The sequence below is a fragment of the Xenopus laevis genome, chromosome 6S, assembly GCF_017654675.1.
Source record: "Xenopus laevis strain J_2021 chromosome 6S, Xenopus_laevis_v10.1, whole genome shotgun sequence".
In the NCBI taxonomy this organism is placed as follows: Eukaryota; Metazoa; Chordata; class Amphibia; order Anura; family Pipidae; genus Xenopus; species Xenopus laevis.
In genome coordinates this window covers 81,733,288-81,758,048 of record NC_054382.1, presented here as the reverse complement: position 1 = coordinate 81,758,048, position 24,761 = coordinate 81,733,288, and the positions used below count along the sequence as shown (strand labels likewise).

General features: G+C 36.0%; 1 long non-coding RNA gene across 3 annotated transcripts in view; it reads right to left on the bottom strand.

The window, feature by feature from the left end:
* Window positions 1-24,761, bottom strand: part of LOC108720121 — a 153,991-nt gene that overhangs the window by 86,141 nt on the left and 43,089 nt on the right. The window contains exon 3 of one of the 3 annotated variants that reach the window (XR_005962279.1): window positions 1,272-1,395. The exons of the other annotated variants lie outside the window; for them this stretch is intronic. This is a non-coding gene — a long non-coding RNA (uncharacterized LOC108720121). The remainder of the gene's footprint in view (window positions 1-1,271; window positions 1,396-24,761) is intronic. 3 annotated transcript variants of the gene reach the window in all.

Sequence of the window (24,761 nt, the reverse complement as noted above, 5' to 3'; positions counted from 1 at the left end):
ATTCGGAAAAATAATGTTCCAAGTAACCTGACTTTATTTTCCTAAGTTATCTGTCCTTCTTGTAAAAGTAAAGTATGAATGTACCAAAAGAAACTTTTCTGGAGATGAGCATAGCTAGAACAATAGGAAGATGGTGGGATTTGCTCTAGCAGATAGAAGAAAGAAGAGCGGCCATGTGGGAAACACTGGGGCATGAGATAAAATAAGTAATGAGAAGTCGCCGCTGTGAGGCTCAGAAGAGGGCGAATGAAGGTTTCTATTAGCATTTTCATTGTGATTTTAATAGCACCACATACACTTACTACTGGTCATTTTTATAGTTGAGGGAAAACATGTATTAGAATGAGTGGAGGAATAAATAGAAGGGGCCAAATATGGGGCTCATTTGCCAGAAATATGTGCATTATTATACTAGGGCAGTAATCCATAACAATTAATAATGCATATGCTTTCATTGTTTAACTTGTATAAGAATGGTCTGGTTGACTGCGCTGGCCGATGGTTATACCAAACAGTCACACATCAGTGTTAATGATTATTATGTAGTTAATGTGATTAACTAATTGCCCATTGGTTTCGATGGATAACTATACTGGGGAAAATTTGCCCTACATTAGTAAATAAAATGAGGGGCTTTATTTCTATTGGCTGGGATAATGATCAACTATTACAAGGGCATCAACATTAACATATGAATTTATGAGAACAAAAGAGGCAAAACCCAAATCTTACTGCCCATAACACCTTATTAAAGCTCAAAGTAAAATTTTACTTTTACTGCAAGTGTTGAAGCTTGCCATTTACTTTTGGGATAGGGGTTGCTATAACATGGAAGGTATTACAGTATAAATTCATAACCAATGTCATCCACTGCAATATATGGCACCCTTTTTGTGGGCAGTGGGTGTGCACCCAATCCTGCCCCTTCTTGGTGTCTGCATGGGATCCCACAGCATGAGTTTTTAGGTAAGAATGGTGCAGGGGGAAGAGGGGGGGTATTCATGGGGTGAAAATAGCCTATAGGAGTATATAGTGGTTCTGTTGTTACACCACTGCTTTCTTTTGTGCTACATTTCATTTCCAAGCTCATGGATATACATATGGGTGCACACAAGCTACACAATACACGCTTGTCATTCTCTCTCTTTAAACTGACAGGAACTGATCTTTTAACATAAGTGATAAACCAATTAAATTATTAAATTTTCAAAGATGCAGCACATGCATTTCTGATTAGCTGCTATTGGTAACTAATAAGTACAATTTGGTACCTGTGGTAGTAAATTTGCCCTGCGGTGTTCATTTCATGGGGAAGAAGGTAGATTTTTTAAGGACAAAGATGTCTCCAATGTGGAATCTCTGGAATTTTATTACTGGATCGCTGCAGAGCAGGATCTGGAAGAGTAACAAGGACTAGTCAGGATCAATATTGGATGGCATTTCCAACTATAGAATGATAATGAGCAACATATTGATCCTCAACTTCAATTAATAGATAAATGCAATGGTACAAACCTGTTTGCAATGGTCTTTACAAATGTTTTTTGTGCTAATGAAACACATCACATTCCCCCATAAATGTTCTAAGTTTCAAGGTTGAGGGAAAAAAATTGTGACTTGTTACACAACTTTGCCTCTAATACTTGCTCATATATGAAAAACCTCAAATCGAATAGTCATAGTCACTTTTTTGCAAAAAAAAAAGTTGCAAACTGATGACAATCACATTGCTGCATTCATATTTAATAAGGCTGCCACTGATTTTTTCTTTAATAAATCCCCATTATTCAAGCTTTCAAATAATACTCCTGCAACTAGTCACGGCATCATTTTCTTGAATCGAGAAGAAGCACAAATTTTTGATGAATCTGTCCTAGGACTTAATTATAATGCTGTCCTGCTGAGCATATCTGGAACCCAGTGAACCCAATGAACATACTGAGTGTGATGGATCACATACAACAGAACAGAGGAGGCAGCAACTTGCCTTCAGTGAGACCCACTACCATCTCCCTGTTTATTAGTTGATTACACCATAACTTTAGTTTATATTAAGCTAACTGCCTCAACATGAAAGATTAGCCATATTGATCTGTGAAGTGTTCCAACCAAGAATGTAATTGAACGACAGCTTAACTCTTGTCTTCCCATGTCCTCTGATCTTCTAAGACTTACTCAGAATTTACTAATAAATAGGAGATGCAAAATACTTTTAACAATATGAGAAAAAACAAAAAAAAATAACCATTAGCCTCAGGGTTATTGCTCTGACAAAATACTCAATAATTGAACCAGGACATTGAGCCGATAGATCCTTTTGTGTGTTTTGTAGTCAATTGATATACCTGTATATATAATATGATATATATATCATATTATATTTACAGGTATATTATATGACTACTCTATAAATGATTTCACAGTTATTATAATAACTGAACAAGCTAATGACACTGTCTACTTATCTAAAAAAAAAAAGAAGAAGAAGGTTTTGTGTAGGGTTAATTGTTGAAATATGACTTTGCTATCAGTTTACTATGGACATATATTGAATCAAAAACCACCAGACAACACATTTACTGAATGAATGTCACCTGAAACACCCATTATCAATAAAATAACATTCTATAGCTTGCAAAGCATTGTGGTTTTTTTTTTCTTTAAACCTATTTCTATCAGAAAAGAACATAACAGAATCATTGATTCAAAAATTCAATTCCATCAAAGGAGGAGAGTAATTGTATTACAGGCATTAGCATGAATATTCATTAAATATTTATGATTCAGAAATGAATTAGGTTGTAAATGTGCCATAAAGAATGGTCTGCTGTTACGTATAAACTTTGGCAATGGAAGAGATCTGAGCCACATCTTTAAAGAAGAAAGGAAAATATTAAGTAACAGAGACTTACTGTTTAATATTGCCAAGAGCATTAACAAGAGGAATATATTGAATGTTTTCTGTCTCTTGTATAGGAGTTTATAATCGTCCTTTTGTGTTTTGAGCGCAGTAAGGAATTTGGCTCTAAAAATGGCTGCAAACTATGTATTTATGACCCTTGTTGCGCCCCAAGCTGTTTCATAGCTATGTCTACAAGCCAGACAGTCATTTCTTCCTGTTATTTCAAAATCTATAGTCTGCTTCCCATCTTATATAGCTTCTTTTCTATTCCTGTGCGGTTACATCAACATTGCAACTGTGCTATTATTTTCAGTATCAAAGATCTGAAGATATCATTATCTAGAGTGCTGTGCAAATGTGACTCCATGTGTGTGACAACAAATCTGAATGACTAAAATTCCAAGAAGGAGATATCTGTATATAGGAGATCAAATCAGATCCAATATTTAAAGTAAGTTTCATGCAAAAAAAGACATCACTATATACAGTACACAAATACTTTTTTTATTAGCTCAATTTTGGCTGATCCCAAGGTCTAGAAGTAAATATAAAAGAATAATGTAATGCAGGTAACAAAATAAAAATTCTATTGTACATGTGGAACTTCAGTGTCCTGTACACACAAAAGAAAAGATTATGGGGCATTGTTAGAGCCAAATCGAGTTTCTTAAGGCATTGGAATGTGTCTGACCACACAGCACTTACTGCTCAGTGAATTGAAGCACAATGCTTCAAACTCCACATACCATTCCACCATTCTGGAGAAAATAATATATAATAATTTGCAGGATCAACTTTTATAAGCATACATTTTTTAAAGGAGAACTAAAGCTTAACTAAGTAGGTAATAATGTTGTACATTATGTTTTGTGCTTCTGTACAAGCCCAAGGCAACCACAGCCCTTTAGCAGGGAAGATCTGTGTCTCCAAAGATGCCCCAGTAGCTTCCCATCTTCTTCTCTGCTGATTCACTGCACATGCTCTGTGCTGCTGACAGTTACTGAGCCTAGGGACACACTCACAATATACAGTACACATAGAATATAAATGTCACAATATAAGGCTGATTAGTAATTAATACATATAATTACTACATGGCAGCACAGATACCAGTGCAATTAGCATCAGAATTTAATAATCAGCCCTGAAGCATCAACTTATATTACAGACAAACATAATTTTCTGCTGCATAATTATGGATGACCCCTAGGCTTAGCTTAACAGCTGCTCAGAGCCCACTGAGCATGTGAGTGTCACAGACACTTTCCAAGATGGTGACCCCTGTGACAAGTTAAGTCCTTGATCATTGCTGCTATTGAGAAGCTGAAACTTTAGACTTCAGTATATAAAATAGGACATTTTTAGCCACATTCATTTTTAGGTTTTAGTTCTCCTTTAAGCACCTTTAAAACCAGGTATGTTTTTATATTGGACTAAAGCTGTGTAAGCTATCAGGAAAGATATAATTGAAAAGTGTTGCAGTAGTTTGGAATATACAGTAGTACTTCCAATTATTACTTCATCAAGGTACAGACATAAAGCACTACCATCATGGAATTTATCTCAAGAGACCCACTGTCTTGAACACACAGAGTAGCGATACCAGATACTATAGTTCTAAAATTCACTTCACAACCTCAGTTTTGTGCAAACTCATGATCCTCAACCAGTGGCTTATGAGCAACATGTTGTTCACCAACCCCTTGGATGTTGCTCCCAGTGGCCTCAAATGTGCTTGTTTTGAATTCTTGGCTTGGAGGCAAGTGTTGCTTACATAAAACCCGAGGTACTGCTAAAGAGAGTGTTCTGTAGTCCACATAGAGGTTACCAAATAGCCAATCACAGTGCTTATTTGGCACCCCAGGGACCTTTTGTATGCTTGTGTTGCTCCCCAGTCCCCAACTGTTTTTACAATTGAATGTAGCTCACAGGTAAAAAAAAAAGTTTGGGGACCCCGGTCCAGAACTTGTTCCCCTTTATCTGCAAACAAATAGTGGTCAAATAAAATGGAACAATTTTGCAGCACTAGTATGGTTGTGTATTGCCATGTATATTATGAATAACCATTTGAAAGTCTCTAAGTGATTAAAAGAATTATCTCAGCACCTAGAAATGGTTAACTGTTTGCAGTTCTTTTTGCCATAACTTTTGTCTTAATGTGACAGATAAAAGTTGCCTCCCGTGCACTGACGGTCTGTATCCCATCAATGTATTACAACTGTATGGCCCTAAGGTCAAATAATCAGATCAATGCGGTAGCCCAAAAAGCAGATCTTTCAGTGTATGGCCAGCTTTAGCCATTCCAGATTTTCATGAAACAGGTGGTACAAAACAGCAGTGCTGTAAATCAGTCAATAAGATGTTGGATTTCTATTCTGAAAATACCCCCTTTACCTACATACATACTACCCAAAACACTTCAATCAACACTGCCTTGAATTTTGTAAAACACAATAATGCTAAAATTCTGTAAATTGAGAAATGTTCTGAATTTGTATATTTTGCAGGATCTGCATACCCAGTAAGTTTGGCAGGTTCCTGTGTGCCTTAGGATCACCATGTGTGAAGGTCAACAGGGAGGATAAGTATGTAGTTATACCAAAAGAACCTTGAGACTATGAATGACCCAAGAGTGAAAGGCAAAGGGGGTTGTGATCCTTGGAATTAAGGCGTGTTATTGCTTTGATTCATGTCCTTATTATTGACAAAGATTCATATTTAATATTAAATAATATTGTTTTCTGAGGGACCCATTATATGGTTCTGCGAGACAAAGTCTAACTCGTTATTGATTGCAGGGTAATTGTAAAATATTGTAGTTCATGCAGTTACTCTAACACCACACCCTTCTTTTACTATCCTACTGCATTGTTCTAGCACCAATTGGTAAAAAAATTCAGGGGGTTCAATGTGACTTTTGGGCTATAGCCTTGGTCCATATGGCTATTCAGCAATGATATTTAATGGCAAGTCCTGTTCCCTAGCCCACTCCTTTCTTCTGCAGAGGGAAATCTCTTGTCAGTATTTAGAATTACAGTAGGTGCTGCTAACACTCATGTTCAAATACAAAAATAAATGATTATTTTTAAAAAATATTCAATTGTGTTATCCAATCAGTTATATACAAATTGCAGACAATTTCAGTTCATTACAGGTAAGTAAAGCCCTCTTGCACTGTTGTGGTCTTTGTGTTTTTCTAGTGGACAAAGTATTACAGTTTTGGGTGCACCCAAACACATTAAATGGACTGTTTTATTCATGATCGGTATATCAATGTTGTAACTGGGTAAAAACTGCTATATTCATTTAATATAAGATGTGGTCTGTATTTTCCTACACTTTTTGTAACATACTAAGAAAACTATTAACCCAAATATGATATAAGCAAAGTAATACCCAATTCTATTCTTGCTCAAGTTAGCGTGTGACCAAATCACTTAATTCTAACATGGCAAAACAACTGTAATTGTTCCATTTTTGACTTATAAAAGAAAGAATCTTGTGCACTGGACCCCTTAGGGCACTGGAACCATACAGGTGTTGTATTGTGTCATAAACATATTCTGCTAATTTTTCCAGACATTCCACGTCCCTAGTGTGAGTTTTCATTCTATATTTTTCTCTTTCATACATTTTACACTATTATGTTATAATACTCCAAACCCCAATGCGATGGATCTATTTTAAGGTGGACAGTGATATTTTAGAAAGGGCCTTGCAGGTTCATACATCCACAAAGCTTCCTTCTGGACTGTTTGCAATCATACTGTACCAGAAGGTCCTCATCCTGTGGTTATGGTGTTAATGTGCATCTGGCCTACCATGTTTGTTGTTGTTGGGGAAACATCCCATAGCACCCACTGTCCAGGGCGCAAGGAGAGGGGATTCGCACAGTCATTCAAGGGTTACTTGACAGGGGAGTGTTAATTCACAAGATCAGCCCATCTTGCCAATTAAAAAGCCCGGCAAGAATGAGTGGCGTTTTGTTCATGATCTCACAGCAGTTAACAAAGTTGTTATTGCATCCCATCTGGTAGTGCCTAATCTGACTACCAAAGCAGGTTGCAAAACTCCAGAAGGTGATGTTTCTTTTTTGCGCTTAGGCAATTGCCCTATTGCACCCCGTGCTCTGTTAACATTTTTTGGTTGTTGCCTCACATGGTCTCACCCACATTTCAAAAAGGGGGAGGTGTGATGCAGTATCAAGAGTGTGGTTTGCCCCGGGTTCTCATCTATCGTAGCCAAATATGTACAATCAATGTACCCATTTCAGATATTGCAGATAGATTCAACAAATCTGTAAAGACATTGGGATACATCAAATGCTTCACACACCCTGACAAAGTGAGGTACATGGGTTTGATAATGTAAATGATGAACCTTTGTTAAATGCTTATTGTGAATTGTTTTTTGATGGTTCTCGCTACTGTACTGAGGATGCTAAATATCATATGCTGTTGTAACATTTGTCTGATGTTTTAGTTCAGCAGAATCTACCTCCACACATGTCAGCTCAAGAAGATGAGCTACAAGCACTCATCACAGCATGCACACTAGTGGAAGGTCAAAGGGCAAACATCTTTTCTGATAGCAGGTACTGTATTGGTATTTGTCTCGACTATCTTCTGATTTGGAGGGCCAGAAATGTTATGACGTCATCAGGTAATCCAAATAAGAATACAAATACAAATTTAGTAAAACAGCTATTGTTAGCTTTACAGCTTCCAACTGAGGTAGCCATTCTTAAAGTATAAGCGCACACAAAGCTTCAAACTCCAGAAGCTACAAGGAAATGCAAAAGCTGACGAGAGAGCCAAGTCAGCTGCACTCTTGCCTATAATGACAGTAAGTTGCTTCCAGAAAGACCACAAAGGGCCATTGGACATGGATATCCTGGCTAAAATACAGGACTAGGCCCCTGAAATGAAAAAGGGAAAGTGGTTGAAGCTGGGAGCCTCCAAGGATGACATGGATCTATGGAGAAATGTGTATTATACTGTCTATTGAAAACAGTATATGCTATGATGGCACATCTAACTCATGGACTTGCGCACTCAGGTAAGAATGCAATGGCTGCTTCAGTTCAGAAAAGTTGGATAGAACCTGTGTTTCCAGCATTTGTTGCAAAATGTGTTTTTGCTTGTGTTACCTGTTTACGTCATAATCCTGGTCAGATAGTCAAATCTCCGAGACAGCACTTTGCTAAACCAGAATAACCCTTCCAGCGATTACAAATAGACTATAGCCAACTGCCTAAATTAGGTCCATATGAATATGTACAAGTATGTATTGACATGTTCTCAGGATGGCCTGAGGCATGGCCAAGTTGCTAAGACTACAACAAAAGCAACTGCTAAGAAACTTTAAATGAGGTAATGTGTAGGTGTTCTTTACCAACCTACATTGAAAGTAACAGGAGTACACATTTTACAGGGCAGATAATGTCTTAAATAAAAATAACCTTCAGAGTTTTGGGAAGGTTGAAAGCCTAAATGGAGTTATATAGAATAAAATTTAATAGATTCTGAAGAAACATTAAAATCTTGGGATAACTGCCTTCCATTGCTTTGTTTTCAATATGCACCAATCCAGTTCTGTTTCCCCAACAGTCACTAAATTATCTTTGAAATAGGCTGTATATTTAATTTATGTTGTATGTTATAGTGATAGTACTCATTTATTTTTAACTCAGCAAAAAAATCAAACTAATGTCTTTAATGGGTTTTGATCACTCCCAAAGGTTCACACAAGCTGAAAATCCCAACAGAATTTCCTGATTTCCTGGAGTCATGTTGAGAGAGGAACTTAAATTAATTCACTGGGAAAAAAAATCCTATATACTCATTTTTTTTGTGTTAACGTTACTTGAACCAAATTTTTTTACTCAGAGTGGTTAAAAAATCATTGCAAGTCATCTCCACCAGCTCAAAGCTTATGGGAACCTAGCATACTTGGATTCCGGAGCCGAAAAGCTTTCTATGGATGGCTCAGCATGTTTGACAGTTAGACAAAAGTACATTATGTTCAGTGAATACCTGCCATTCCTTATCCATTCTTTGTAGTTTGCTGGAATCTGTATTAGAAGCATAACTTTCAAGAGTTCAAGTAAGAACCATTTTATTAACTTCTATTAAGAATCATGTATTTATCCTGCATGAGAATGAGAAATACCAGTAGCAAGTTTCCAGTTTATTTTTTTTCCACTACTTTTTAGCATCAGTGCTAAATATACAGTATACCTCTTTTACTTTTTGGCTGTCATATGAATAATTTCATTGAATCAATATGTTCTAGAGTGTACTGTTTAGCTAACTTTTTCCATTTGTCTCTTCTAAAGTCTTAGGAAAGTGTAATTTATTAATCCTTTAATACAGTATCTCTTATACTTACTAACAGTAACACGTTTATGCACTGCAATAAATACACAACATGTAGCTAGTTTATTAGAAATAATAAAGACATGATATTATTTAAGCTGATAAAATTATTAATGTTCAATTACAAACATCCCTGTGTAAATGCTACCAACGTGCAATAACACACACAGCAACATTCAATACATTCCTTAAAGGAAAACTATACCCCCAAAATGAACACTTAAGCAACAGATATTTCATATAATATTAAGTGGCATAGTAAAGAATCTTACCAAAATGGAATATATATTTAAGTAAATATTGCCCTTTTACATCTCTTGCCTTGAGCCACCATTTTGTGATGGTCTGTGTGCTGTCTCAGAGATCACCTGACCAGAAATACTTCAACTCTAACTGTAACAGGAAGAAGTGTTGAAGCAAAAGACACAACTCTGTCTGTTAATTGGCTCATGTGACCTAACATGTATGGTTTGTTGGTATGTTTGTGAGTACAGTGAATCCTATGATCCCAGAAGGTGGCCCTTATTTTTTAAAATGGCAATTTTCTATTTATGATTACCCAATGGCACATACTACTAGAAAAGTATATTATTATGAAAATGGTTTATTTACATGAAGCAGGATTTTAAATATGAGCTGTTTTATGCAATATCTTTTTATAGAGACCTACATTGTTTGGGGGGTATAGTTTTCCTTTAATATAAAAGTTGCCCAACTATAGGACCAAAGCAAGAGTACAGCTCAAAAATCCAAGTCAGCCAGATGCAGCACTAGTGTAGTAACCCATAACAACCAATCAACAATCATTTCATAAAGACATTGGCACATATAATTTAAGGTTTATTAAGATAAAAAAAAATATGGGTTTATCTAAGTTTTACATAAATGTCCTCTGAATAAGTCAACCTGTTTCTGCTGTTTAACATTCAACACTCTTCCAAACTTGTTAAACACTTGCTACTTGCTTTTCTTTTCAACTACTATACATTTTTATAATTATAGTTTATCCCTTTAGCTTACAGTAGACTGCCTGAATCCATAGCTGCTCAATTACTAGCAAAATAAGACACTAAATTAGTTAACCAATTAATTGCACAGTACAGGTATGGGACCTGTTATCCAGAATGCTCAGGACCTGGGGTATTCCGAATAGCAAATCTTTCCATAATTTGGATCTTCCTACCTTGAGTATACAAGAAAAAGGAAATCATTTTGAAAGATTAGGATTATTTGTAGTCTATGGGAGATGGCCTTTCTGTAATTTGGAGTCTAAATATAGTATATATATATATATATATATATATATATATATATATATATATATATATATATATATATATATATATATATATATATATATTCTAAATACTGCACTAAATGATGAAAATGTAGACAAGGTTCCTACATGATCAATAACAAAAACAATGATTAGAAGTTAGTTTTATCATTTACAAACTCTTCACTTATCCAGTTCCTTTATTCCTTTTAACATTCCTCCCAAAAACCGGGCTCTCCGGGTAAAAACAGAATAGGTGGTAGCCCTATATATCATTTTGACTTGGATTAAAAAGCGCTATAGAAAGAAAATGATTGTATAAAAAATAATATCAATCTAGACAAGCAGCAAGGCACAAAGTGCAAAAAACAGGTGCTAAGAGCCATGTTCTTTGAACTTTCCCTAATGCAATTTGCCTTTAGCCACCAGAATGGATCACAAAGAACTATGGCACCCTCTGTACGCACCAGTGTCTGTGATTGGCTGCAGTGCATAGAGGATGGGTAAGAAATGGGCAGCACCTAGGTATTCTCTAGCGTGACAATCATTTAGAAACAAAGCACCAGGAGGTTTAAAGCATTTATGTTAGGCCTTTGGTACAAGGCTCATTTGATCCCGCAGTAATGGTGCAAGCCAATGGAGTGCAGAAGCAGTGCTGGGAGAGCTGCATGCAAGTGATTTGTGCATGGGGCTCTAAGAGCTATGATTTCTTAGCTCTTAGTATCATGCCCTTATAAAATGTTTTAATGATCTCCAAAAAGATAACCTGTTAAAGTATTTGCCTACTTACACTGAAGTCTGCAGCGCTGCTAATCCTTCTTAATCCTGCATGATTTCTCAGTAGCTCAGTCATGCCTATTCCTTATGCAATGTAAACTCCCTGTAATGCAGCAGTCTAACATCAAGACCAAGACCAGCGATTCTGCGCACATCATCCAAAGCAAATCATCCAAGCCAGGATTTGCACATATGCAGATGGTGTTTTATCTGAATCAGAGAGAAGGAAAAATTTGGTGCATGCGCCAAAGTCATTTGTAGGCCACTTTAGTGACATCATAAGGGGGAAATGTACCGCAGTACAAACTTAGTGAATGTGGAAAGCTAAGTGGGGACAAATTATTGGTAACATATGTTTAGCAGGGTTGCATTGTCCTTTAAGGAACCTAAAATGATAGTTTATAACTACTACTGAAAACAAAGAAATATTATCCATGCATGTGCTGGAGCATGCACAGCTCGGATATACAGTATTGTGGATTCTTCCACTGCATGGGGCAAATTTCATAAATAATTCTAGTTTCAGAAAAATATATCTGAAAATATATATGGAGCAAACCACAAATTCCTATTGGAAAGAGCCTTAGAGTTATATTTTCTTTCATTGGGCAATGCTTGATTTTTGGGTTTAAAACCCAATGTATTCACTAGGAGAATTTTTTCACACATTAGCGCTATCTAAATACATAGGGGCAAATTGACTAAAGGGCGAATTTTCGCCTGCGAAGGCTTCGCCACACTCCGTGCCACTTCAACAGGTGCAAATTCGCTACCACTACGCTAATTCACTAAAATGCAAAGTTGTGTTTCGGCAGCTGAACTTTGGTGAAAACAAATCACAAAAATCTTTAATAATTTTGAAGACAACACTTTTTCTTTTTTCTTTTTAGAACTTTTATGACTTTCTGGCATACAGGATATGAAGTCACTTACATAAGATTGAGGAGGATGTAGCTTCATCTTATCAGTTTACCAGGTCTAAGATAGCAAAGGAAATTTTGACGTTCTGTAAAATTCGCACTTTAGTGACAATCCTTCGCCTGAGCGAAAATTCCCCTGGCGATAGGGCGCAAAACTGAGCTAGCGACGGTTTCTTTCGCTAGCGAATTGTCCTCTACTGTTAGAAAATTGGCAATGTCCCTGTGGATGGGATTTCTGGCGAATTTTCATTAGCAACGACCATTTCACCCTTTAGTAAATCTACCCCATAGAATATTTTCCACAAGCACAATAAAACTAAGGCTCTTTGATGAACAAAATTCTGTACAAAAACGTTGAGGCATATTTTACTAGGATAAAAGAAAGAATGAATGCAATATTACCACAAAATTATTGATGCAAACTTTGGTGGAGTTACAAAAAGAGAAAATTATTATTATTATTATTATTATTATTATTATTATTATTATTATTATTAATAATTATATAATTATTATTATTATTATTTTATTATTATTATTTAGTTCCTTCATCTAAACACTGAACAAATTGTGGTTAGGAAAACTACACCCAAATGAGCAGAAAAGGGATTCAAACTATATACACAGTGACACAGTGATGATCATGTTTAAATGGTAGTTTTAGTGTTTTTGGCACATTTTTGACTGGTCCTTATTACTGACAATGTGTCTTTCTATAAGTATTATGGATGGGGGTTATATTTAATGGGAAAGACATTTTGTTATTGAGAACTTTGTTGCCATGCAAATTCTCTGTACATTAGCACTTGGCAGGTTGTTACTTTGCTTTAGGCAGCATTGGATACTGTTTTTATTATGTGAGAGCTTTGTGGATACATTGTATTTATTAATCCTTCCTCTTATGCCCCGGGGCATTATCAGCTTGTGGTTACACTGAAGCCGCATGTAGATGTGCCCAACCCTCTTTTGCACTGTATATATGGCACAGATCTCTATGCATTATTTGTTCCCTCTTCCTGACAACCTCTCACACATGTCAAATTGTAAAATAAAGAATTAGGTACACACTGCTGTAATCTGAAGTGCTACTTTACATACTCTATAGCCAGGCATGCAGCTACATTGACTTATCACATGCTTGTTCTAATTATTTGGTCAGCTCAATATATCAAACAAAAATGGTGGCATGCAGCAAGTTTGGCCCCAAAGCATTTAATTTTTGCTACATATAAGGACATATTCACTAAAGCCTAATATATCAACCTTTACAAATGTTCATCTTTCCATTAGGAGTAATGACACAACTGTGCAGCTTCAAAATATGCTTTTTGTTTTTTTTGTTTGGTTTTTGCCAAAAGATGGCAAACAATCAATAAAGGGGTAGTCTACCTTCAAATTAGCGTTTAGTATAATGTAGAATTGACAATGATATTCTGAGACAATCTGCAATTAGTGTTCATTTTTGGGGGTGGGGTTGTAATTATTTAATTGTTGTTCAGCAGCTCTCTAGTTTAGAATATCAGCAGCTATCTGGTCCAATTTGTGCTAGCAACGAGGTAGTGGTTTGAATGAGAGACTGGAAGATGAATAAAAGCCAGAATAGAAAGGTAAGTAATTAAAAGTTACAGTAACGACATAATTGTAGCCTCATTGAGCAGTACGTTTTTCATTTTCATTTGAAAGCTGGAAAGAGGCAGAAATAAAAAGCAAATCATTTCAAAAGTATAAAAAATAGAAAATGAATACTAATTGGAAAAGTTAATTAGAATAGGAAATTCTATTGTATACTAAAAACTGACTTAAAAGTGAACAGGCCCTTGAAAGTAAGGATACAACAAACACATTAGCATCTCATGATCTACATGTCCTTCATACCAATAGCCCACATATTTTTTTCCTTTGCAGCATTTTATAGGCTGGTTCCCTTTCCCCTCCATCTGCGGGTCTATGATTTTGCCCTATGATTGCCCTATAGAATGGAGCACAAAGAGCTGCCCCTCACTAAGGTTAGCTCTCAGTTCTGCTCAATCTTTTTAATCAGACACAAGAGTATAACTTGCACCAAGTTTTTACTAAAAAAACAGGAATTTTTAGAATTTTTAGGAGTCTAGTAAATAACCCCCAACATGTTAAAGGGTCAATCTGCCATTGATATCTACATGACTTCCTCAGGTTTAGCTGGAGTATTTTCAGATTCGGATTTGTCGCAGTTTTGTTGCAAAATAAATAAATATGCTACTGCATATTTAGTTTTCAGCTTTCTTTCATACTGTATAGGTATATAAATGCACTCGAACATTTTGAGTACATTAATAATATTGTGTATATTATATGACATAACTGTGTACAGATTTTGGATTTATTGGAAGCACATGAATAAATATCTCTAATGTGTAGTGCATATAGCTGCAGGAATGACAGATACTCAGTGCAGTTTTGCTTGCAGAAGAGACATTGGTGACATTTCATTGTCATTATTACATTTTTTTTTCAAATCTGCACTAAAAATTTGCCAGTTTGTCCATTTCACTAGAAGAAAATGTTGTCTGTTGAACCATAAAAAATGCATATATCACTCTATTAATATATATATATATATATATATATATATATATACACACCTGAGCCGAAATGTTGTAATAAATTTTTCTTTTTTTGCAGACCTGAGGAAGGCTCTAGTATTAGAGCCGAAACGTTGTAATACATTTTTCTTTTTTTGCATCTTACAAGTCCTGTGAGTGCGGTTTTTTCAATATTGTGTTATACATACTACCATTAACCTGCACCCAGGCAGTTGGCCTTTATTACATAAGTGCTCCAGCTTGACGAGTAATATATATCTATATATCTATATATATATATATTATATATATATATATATATATATATATATATATATATATATATACTGTATAGACATATATACTGTATAGACATTAGATATAAAAACCTCACATAGAGCACAGCATTCTCAGAAGTGCTGAATAAGGCATCTATAGTTATATACAAGCCTAAAATAAATATTTGTGCTCATACAAAACAAATAAAAAGCTTCTTTAAAGGTAAATATACTTTGGCATAAACCTTAACATGGTAATAAAGCAACATGTCAAACTCAAGTGTTTCACATTAGTATAAATAGATGCAGATTCATCTCCCCATTGCCATTCCCATTTCTCGTGAAATTTCGCAGATTTGCTAAATTTTCCTGTTTCACAAACTTTGATGTAAAGAGAAACACAGCAAATTCGCTAATCTCTAGTTACCATTTGTTAATCCTGTTCTTGAATATAAATTGCCCTCTGGAGGTCACTGTTCAACCCGTCTTGTTTACATGAAGTTATTCTGAAAATGAATAGTATGGCAGCTCCCATTCATATGAAACAAATACAAATATGCAAAAAAGTAAAGAAAGATTAGTCTGCTATCAGGGATGTATTTAGGTCTGGCATTGCCCTAGGCCCCTGATCCCATGCTATTTGTGCATGCTCTAATGGTTCTGTTTTGTACTTCTCCTAGGGCCGATTGCCGAGGAACAAGCAAGCTTCCCACCCTTTCAGCTCTGCCTCCAAATTTTGCAGTCAAATTTTTATTTTTACCATATAGGAACTTGAGGGCTGCCCCTCAGAAAAACTGTCCTAGCCATGGGCCTGTGGGTGCATATATGCCATTATATTTTCAAACATGACATACTAATTAATGCTAATAAATACAACACATTGATTGTTTTACTATAAAGCAAGTATGCCCATTCTGCAGCTCATTTCAGATAAAAAGCACAGCCCGTTTCACAGAGAAAAAAATTTAGATGTTATTTCTTGTCATCCACATCAACCAATGGGAAGCTCATCCCTTGTCTATCTGGCAACATGGGGGCCTTTTACTGTAGCATAGGGGAAAAGAGCTTTTTTTTGCCAAGGTAAGGCAATGTATATGCAATTGCTTTGCTAAAAACACCTTACCTTTGTGGTTTTGCAAATGTTTCTGTGGTTGTTATCTTGCCCCATAGATTAGCACCCACATGTAGAGATCCTTGCAGTTCTGATCGCCCAAAAGGACCTGTAATTTTTGCAGGAGTACAGAGGTGCATGTAATTGAAAGAGTTGTATTCTTGGGGGGCAGACAGGATTAGGCACAAAGCACTTGTACCCAAGATCTAATGGCAGATGCCATTTTGAATGATATGACTGTACCTGGCTACTGGCCAGGGAAAACTCTGTTTTTTAGAATGTACATGTAGTACTGAGACAGTGCAGCACATTCCCAATAAATGATCAAGTTCATATAGAAGTCATGTATCTGTATAGGTCTTGAGATCAGCTGATGCAAGAGAACCCAGTTGATGTAAGTCTATGCTAATGACACTATAGTATAATTCTGTATCAGTAATGCTAATTTATAGGTCTGTCCTTAACCATATTCTTCAGAAAAGTGCCCAGCACCTATGTTCATTTTATGACTGATAAATACAGCATGTGTAGCTTGTTTTTATCCTCTTGTGAATTATTAGCAGCACTGTATAAACAGCAGCATCACTGGAGACCAAACGTTTATAAGAGAAAAACACATACTTATTATCTCCATAGGTGGCCAGAGACAGCAGCGCAGTATGCTCGAGAAAATTACTTTTGCAGATACTATAGAGAAAGCAGCCAGCCAAACTGCACTTGGCAAAAACTAGCCATATAATCCCAGGGCTTCCTCTCCTAAGGCAGCCTAAACAACCATTGCTTGCATTCCTTCCACCTCCTGCCTGCTTGCACTGAACCAACACCAAACTCCACTGAAAACCTACAAGGCCAAGGTCTTGGCTCATAACAGACTCTATCTCTACCCAGAGGGCCTGCAATAGTCCAAACGGCATCAAATAATGCAAAATATAGAGCTTTTTTTTTTTTTAAATGTGTATTTATAAAGAGGATTTTGGACTGCAATAGCAAGCTGGATTCTATTAGAAATGCTTACATTAAAGTGCATCTGTTATTAGAAATTATTCTATTTTCTCCTTGTAGGCCTTGGTTCCACAGATGCACATCTCCTAAGAGTGATATATACTTGGGGGAAGTCACCTATTCTTCACATCTTTGAAAACCTTGTATGAATCTACAATGAAATACCAATATATTCCAAAAAAAAAAAAAAGAGAACCTTTTGGGGGGAATGACAAGCAGCACAGATCAGTAAATGACCCTTCTTGCATTTTACAGCATCTACTAATTCTGTACACTTAAGTGTTAGTAAATAATATTTATATAAACAAACAAAAAATTTAATCTAAATTCATATTAACCAAATCAAATTGACAAAGTCCACCTGGTTGCAGTGGTATTGAATGTTAGTTATGTACATGTGTGTGTACCACAGGTCTGATTATGCAATCCAATAAACACTGACTCAACAACATCATATAATAAATGAAACCTGCAAATGACTTAAATAGTTGGTTAGACTGTGCCAATTGAAAGCCTCAAGCTGGGCACACACGAGCACATTAGCCAATTAAACTGGTTGACAATGTGGGGCTCAGTTCTGAACACTGAGCAAATCTGCACCTGGGTAGAAACATATGGTAACCATAAAATGTTTTCTTTCATTATTGTACACGCAGCTGGCTGCAAAAAGCATGCTATAGGTTATGGGACTAGGTGCAGATTTGCCCATTGTTCATAAATGAAAATTTTTTCATAAAATCAGACTTTTAAAAAATTCACGAATTGTTTAGAATTTATTAAACCCTGAGAATGGAAAAGTCCAAATCTGAAAATCCGCTATCTCAGACTTGTCGAGGTTGCATATAAGTCAATGGGAGAAGTCCCAATGATTTTTTGATGTGCGCTGGGTTTCAATACCCCAACGTTTTCTGAGTTTTTAGGTAAAAAATTCTGGAAAAACCGTGAATTCGTATGAAAAAATCCCAAAAAATTGTGAAAATCAGATTTTTTCCCGCAAAGCAAATTTTTCAGGAAAATGTAATAATAAATAAGCGTTAAAAACTCAAGCGGATTTGATCGGAGTTTATAGCAGATATTCGGACTTTGATAAATAACCCCTAAGTGTCTTCTGGTCCAAAATACCTGATTTTCAATCAGAAGAGTCCATATTTATCCAGGCAACTGCTGGTCAAGTGGATTTATCTTTAGGTAAGAAAAGCACTGAACTTTGCCCTTATTAGCTTGCAACACAGAAGTCTATCCGTGAAGAAAATCCAGTATCACTCCTAAAGCTTCTGATTCACAGTGCCTGGAACATAACAGGTCCCTGTTTCAAAACCAGGGAGTTCATCACATGCAGCAATGTTTTGATTATTCTGCCTTTGGGTAAACGCAGGGGCGATCCTCCACAATTTGCTGCCTGAGGCGGCCTGCCGCCTCCCACCTCCCCACGACACACACCTTCAGCTCCAGACAGTGGTCTCTTGGGGTCGCTAGTGCAGAGAGCGCAATTGCGCTGATTTTTTGGCTTTTTTTTTTGCAGCCCCTGGCACTGCCGCCTGAGCGAATGCCTCAACTCGCCTCATTGGCGGAGCGTCCCTGGGTAAACGCCTACAGCACCACATTAGTGATTTTAAAAACCAAGGGTCATTTCAAAAGTTTAAATATTATTTGAAAATGTTTGATTGAATCTAAGGACTTAAAACATTTAACTTAATAATATTCAGGAATTTAAAAAAAATTAAGAATTTTAGCTAGTTAGCTTTGCTTTATTTTTCTGTAAAATGTAGCTACAACATAATGGCATATATTATTCCGCACATGAACCCTTTGCATTCTTCAGCATCTCTAAACCATGAAATAAAATGAGTTTAATGGACCTTTTCTTGATGACACCAAAACAAATTCTTGATGCATGGAAAAAAATGGCTCCATCTATAAAACAAAACAGAGAAATAATGGCCATTTGCTTGTTGTGAAAGACAGTAAGAAGCTAACAATGACTTCATGCTGAATCAACACACTCCAGTTTCACTGCAAGACAGCGTGATTACTCCTGAGATGCACACTCTTACCTAAGGGAATATCCTTTTACAGTATGAAAGATTGTAAGAGGCGCAGGAGCTCTGAGTTAGGTACTGCAGATGGGCCCTCTAGGAAAACGTACTTGCAAAGACACACAAGACACATACATCTAATAATTGATCTAACCTAGTCCATCGTTTACTCCTCTCTGTGCCCTCATGAAAGGAACAGTATTCCCAATCCAAGAGCACAACTGTCAGGCAGATTTATTAAACTGCAAACCACATTTGCTTGTGCCATTACCATTCATTACCCAGCAATAACACATGTAAAACTGCTTCTGCCAAAATCTCCCTTCTTCCACTTTACTACTGTGCCAATCCTGGAAAGGATTTAGCTTTTCCATGAAAGTTATTTTTCTTCCTTTCCCTGCACTAATTCAACAGGAACATGTGGGTAAGGGAAGAGATGTTGACATCTGAAAAAAATATTCTCCCTGCTAAAATCTAGTGTTCTGTATAGCTAGCGAGATGTGTTAGCTTTAGCTTCCTAGGGAATGAGATTAGGCTGCAAGGATGATGCAAGCTTACACATGGCATTTCATGGTTTGATGGGCTGAAATTTATAGCCTCAAACTCTTGTAAAAATCCACAGTGATTTTTATGAGAAAAACTATCACAAACCAATTACTGGGCTTACTCCGGTTACTGTGTTTTAATACAAGAGACAACATCGATGTTATGGCTCCTATATTTTACAGGCAGTTAATAAAAATGCTTAAATAGATGCATGGTGTGATCTAAAAACAGAGTATAAATAATCATCATTTATAGACTTAAGCACCTGTTTCTCTTCTATGTACAAAAAGAAAGCTTTTGCTTGCATATCAAACAGTTGTTTACGCTTAGATTGAGAATTCTGTATCCTGATCTCTTGGTTTTTAATCAGAAAATAAATAATCATATTCATATCAATATAATATAGAAATTAAGATTTGGACAAAAATGTCTTAATGCCATTAATATATTGATATGATTAAGTGCAGAGTATCTTTGTCTCTTTTTGAATCACGTGTCATACCATCATTCCAGCCCAGTCTATGGGTTTATGTTTAGCAGTGAGCACAACTTTCCAAATTGCTAAAGTACATCAAATATATTTTAAATATGTCTTCAATAACAAACAGAACACGTGGGCTAACTTGTGGGCTACCACCTTACTTGTTTTTATTAAAAGGATTTTGTTATGATTTCTATGATGTAGTTTTATCTCAAAATTACAATGTTTACATAGAAATAATTCACTCTACCTATATAAAATGTTATACCTAAACCAACAAATGTATTTTGCAGCTGTAATATTGGTGTGTAGGCAGCCATCTCAGGTCATTGTGCCCGATCCTGTGATTTCAGAAAGAGCCAACGCTTCACATTGGAACTGCTTTCGGATAAGCTATGTTTCTCCTTTTCAATGATTGCTATTTTCATATCTACACCTAGGACTGCAGGTTTCAGGAAGCTGCTATGCTGCTGTTAGGGGGTAAGTTAAGGGGTGATGTCACTCTAACTTGCAGTCAGCAGTAAAGAGTGACTGAAGTTTATCAGAGTACAAGTCAAATGACTGCGGGCACCTGGGAAACTAACAACATATCTAGCCCCATGTCAGATTTCAAAATTAAATATGAAAAAATATGTTTGCTCTTTTAAAAAATAGATTTGATGTTAGTGTAACTAACATCAAATTTAATCAGCTTTCCTGTAGCATCAGCTTATATTACAGGCCAACCAGGCCATTTTCTGCTTGATAATTTGCGACAACCCCTAAGCTTAGCTTCTCAACGGCTGCTCAGAGCCCACTGAGCATGTGAGTGTCGCAGACACTTTACAAGACGGTGACTCCCTGTAACAGGTTTGAAATCCTGGATCATTGCTGCTATTGAGAAGCTGAAACTTTAGGCTAATGCAATAAGGTCATTATAAAAATACAGCATTTTTAGCCATATCAATTTTTAGGGTTTAATCCTCCTTTAAACAGGTGAACAAGTTTCCTTAATGGAAGAGTAAGTAAAAAGCGGAATGGTTTACTGAAGTGTTTGTATATTATATGAATGTATTAATGTCACAAGAGATTTTTGCATAATCTAGAGTTCTGTAAAAAATAAGCCTGTATTAATAAGTCTGTGTAAGACTTAGTTTGACATATTGTTGCCAGTGAATTTTACCAAACATTGCACATGCAATAATGGAAAAGTGATACTTTGTGGCAATAAACGAATGTCAATCTTGAAAAAGGAAGCTGGGATGATGCCAGGCATATTTATCACCCCAACAATCTTCCAGCAGATTACAAATAGTGATGGGTGAATTTGGGGCGTTTAGCCGAAAAATTCACGAATTTCCCACGAAATTCACGAAACAGCGAAAAATTTGCAAAATGACGCCTCAATTTTGACACTGGTGTCTGTTTTTGACACCGTGTCCGTTTTTTGGACGCAGGCGTCCGTTTTTGGTGAAAATTATGCCAGCGAATTTTTGCGCCAGTATCACTAATTTATTCGCCAGCGGCGAATTGCGGGAATTAGCAGCAAATTCACGCCTGGTGAATAAATTTGCCCATCACTAATTACAAACTCTAATTGTGCTCACATACAAAATTATCCCTCTCCACATTACCCATAACAATCAATAAGCATTTCGCTTTTAATAGAGCATTTAGAATATTGAAAACAAAGATATTATTTGTCTCTATGTGTTATGGAGCTTAGGCAAACTTTACACATGTTTATGCATAACAGACTTTTTTTAATGAGTAAATACAGAGTATAAAGCTGAGGCAGATAGCCCATGGCATTGCATCTGCTCTTTACTATATTTCCCTGTATTCTTCATAAACTAACTGCTGTTGGCATGGTAGGATTTGTAATTCAATAAAATCTTTCAGTCAGGGGTAAGATGCACTGTACATACAACTTGTGATCTAGAATTATCCCAAAATAGTGATGAGCGAATTTGTAAAAATTAAAAAATTCGCAAAACAATAATTTTGACTTTAAATCATGGGTAGTCATTTGGCGCGCATTAAAGTCCATGGGCGTCCGTTTAATTGTCCCCAGCGTCAGAAAAAACTTTGACGCCGGTGAATTTTCACTGCAATTTCACAAATTTTTTTGCCGCGAAACGCAAACGTTCGCCGTCAATTCACGCCTGACGAATAAATTCGCTCACTATCCCAAAGGTATATCTTTGGCAATACCACATTGCTGATATATTATATATGTATTAAAGCAGGTAGATCTCTTTTAAGTTGACATTTAGGGGCAGATTTATCAAGGGTCGAACTTATGAGTTCATGGGAGTTTTTTAAATTTGAATCAAATTCGATTCTAGTTTTTTCTCCCAAAAAAACTTGATTTTCAAAAAGGCTGCAAACAACTCCAAATTGATCCCAGAACGTCCCCCAAAGGCTAAAACAGCAATTCATCAGGTTTAAGGTGGCAAAAAGTAGAATTTGAATTCTTAAAGGGCCAGTACATAATAAATTTCGAAAAGCTAACTTTTTTCAAAACTCGAATCGAATTTTAACTATTCCCTAGTCAAATTTCACACAAAAAACTCAGAAATTCGAATTTCAAAATTCAAATTTTCACTTCGACCCTTGATAAATCTGCCCCTTAGTATGTTGCTATTCTTAGCAACTATAAATTGGTCTTTATTTTTTACTTTTACTTACTTTTAAATTATTTGCCTTTGTTTTTTTGTATTTTTTCAGCTTGCAATTTAAATCGCTTTATGTTGATGACCCCAGCATCCAAAAAACAAATTGCTCTGAGAGGCTACAATTAAATTGTTAATGTCTGTCTCCTTTTCACCTTCTAATCTGCCACTGAAACCACTGCCTGGTTGCTAGGGTATCCTGCCAAACTCAAGAGCTACTGAGCAAAAAGTAAAATCATTCACAAAAAATGAAGACTGATTGTAAATTGTCTCAAAAAAATCAATCAATAAACATAAGGTGCTTATTCCCTGCTTGTATTGCGTGCCAGTACCTTCTGTTTCCTTCTACATACGTAGCTGGGTTGGGGGGGTGCCGTCTGCCCTGGGGCTCATGGACTAGGTAGTATTGCTAATTAAAGGCCCGGGTGTGCTTGTAAACCACTTAGTTGGCTACAACTCAGCAGATTGAACACACAATGAATTTTAGTAATCTGCTCTAGTTATAATAGTATAGCTGACATGAGAGACAGATTATAATAAAATTATTACGCAGGAAAACTACAGAAAGATTATTAATTCTGGAAACAACCCAGGCCAAATATCCCAGCATGTACATTTAAATTTTCCTGTTAATGGAAAGCAATTCTCATTGTCATAGTAAGCCACCTTTTTTAAAGGGCTACTGAGAACATAAGAATGCTTCAATAATAATGTCCTGTTTCCAAGACACACTTAGATCCATTTTAAAACAAGTCTTATGCGGCACATCATGACTGCAAATGATTTTTTATGTGTTGGCAACTGTGATGTACAGAGCTCTACACCGAGACATGCTGTTTAATAATGGATGGGAAAGATGACAGTTGATGTTTCCAAAGGCAAAGGCCGAAACATTGATTGTCATTTTTACCATAAATTATTAAGAATTGGGCCATGGGAATGCTGCAGAAATCATCTTTCGTATATATTTCTTGTCTACATACTTATTTTTAGTACAACATAACATAGTCATTTTTAGAAAATATGTTAATTACATGATATTTTGATTACTTTTGTACATTATACTTTTATTCTAGAGTGTATTGAAATGGAAGAAAAATCTGTATACAACTGATATTCTACAAAGGGGCTACGAGAGTCTTATTTGATGGCATCAGTAATCAGACATTGAATACCGTAGAAAGATATTCTGCAAAGGGTTTAATTAAGGGTCATATTTATTATGCTGTATAAAACAAAATTCACTGTAAAAAGCTGTGTAATATAAACGGTGACTTTATTAAGGTGTGTGTAAATTGAAGCCATGCGAATGCCACATTTGATGCCATTACTTTACATTGCTTTCGTGGAAATCATGCTAAGAAAAAAAAGTCAAAAAAATTTACCTGGCGAAAGCATGGGGATGTGTGGTGAACATAAGAAATATGCCCCTAAATCCAATTCACCATCAGCATGACTTACATCTACTCTAAATCAGATATCAATCATCTGGATATTACTATGTTCATTAAAGGCAAAATGAAATACTGTTGATTAAACCTTGATCAACAGAAATAGGACAGATTTCACCCAAACAAAGTAAAAGAGGGTGCCAGTTATTTTCCAGGATTGACAGTTACAAAAGCTTATGGGGGGGTGATATAATGTAAGTTTGCAAATGTGCACATCCATTAGCCTATAGCAACCAATCAGGAAATTGTTAACTGGTCATCATTTACTGGAAAGCAAACATTTGATTGGTCAATATAGATTACTAGACTTGGTACAACCTTTGTGACAATATAACAGAAGAACGAGTAACCACAAAGACTGCAAAACCAGATTCTACATGGCATTTCAT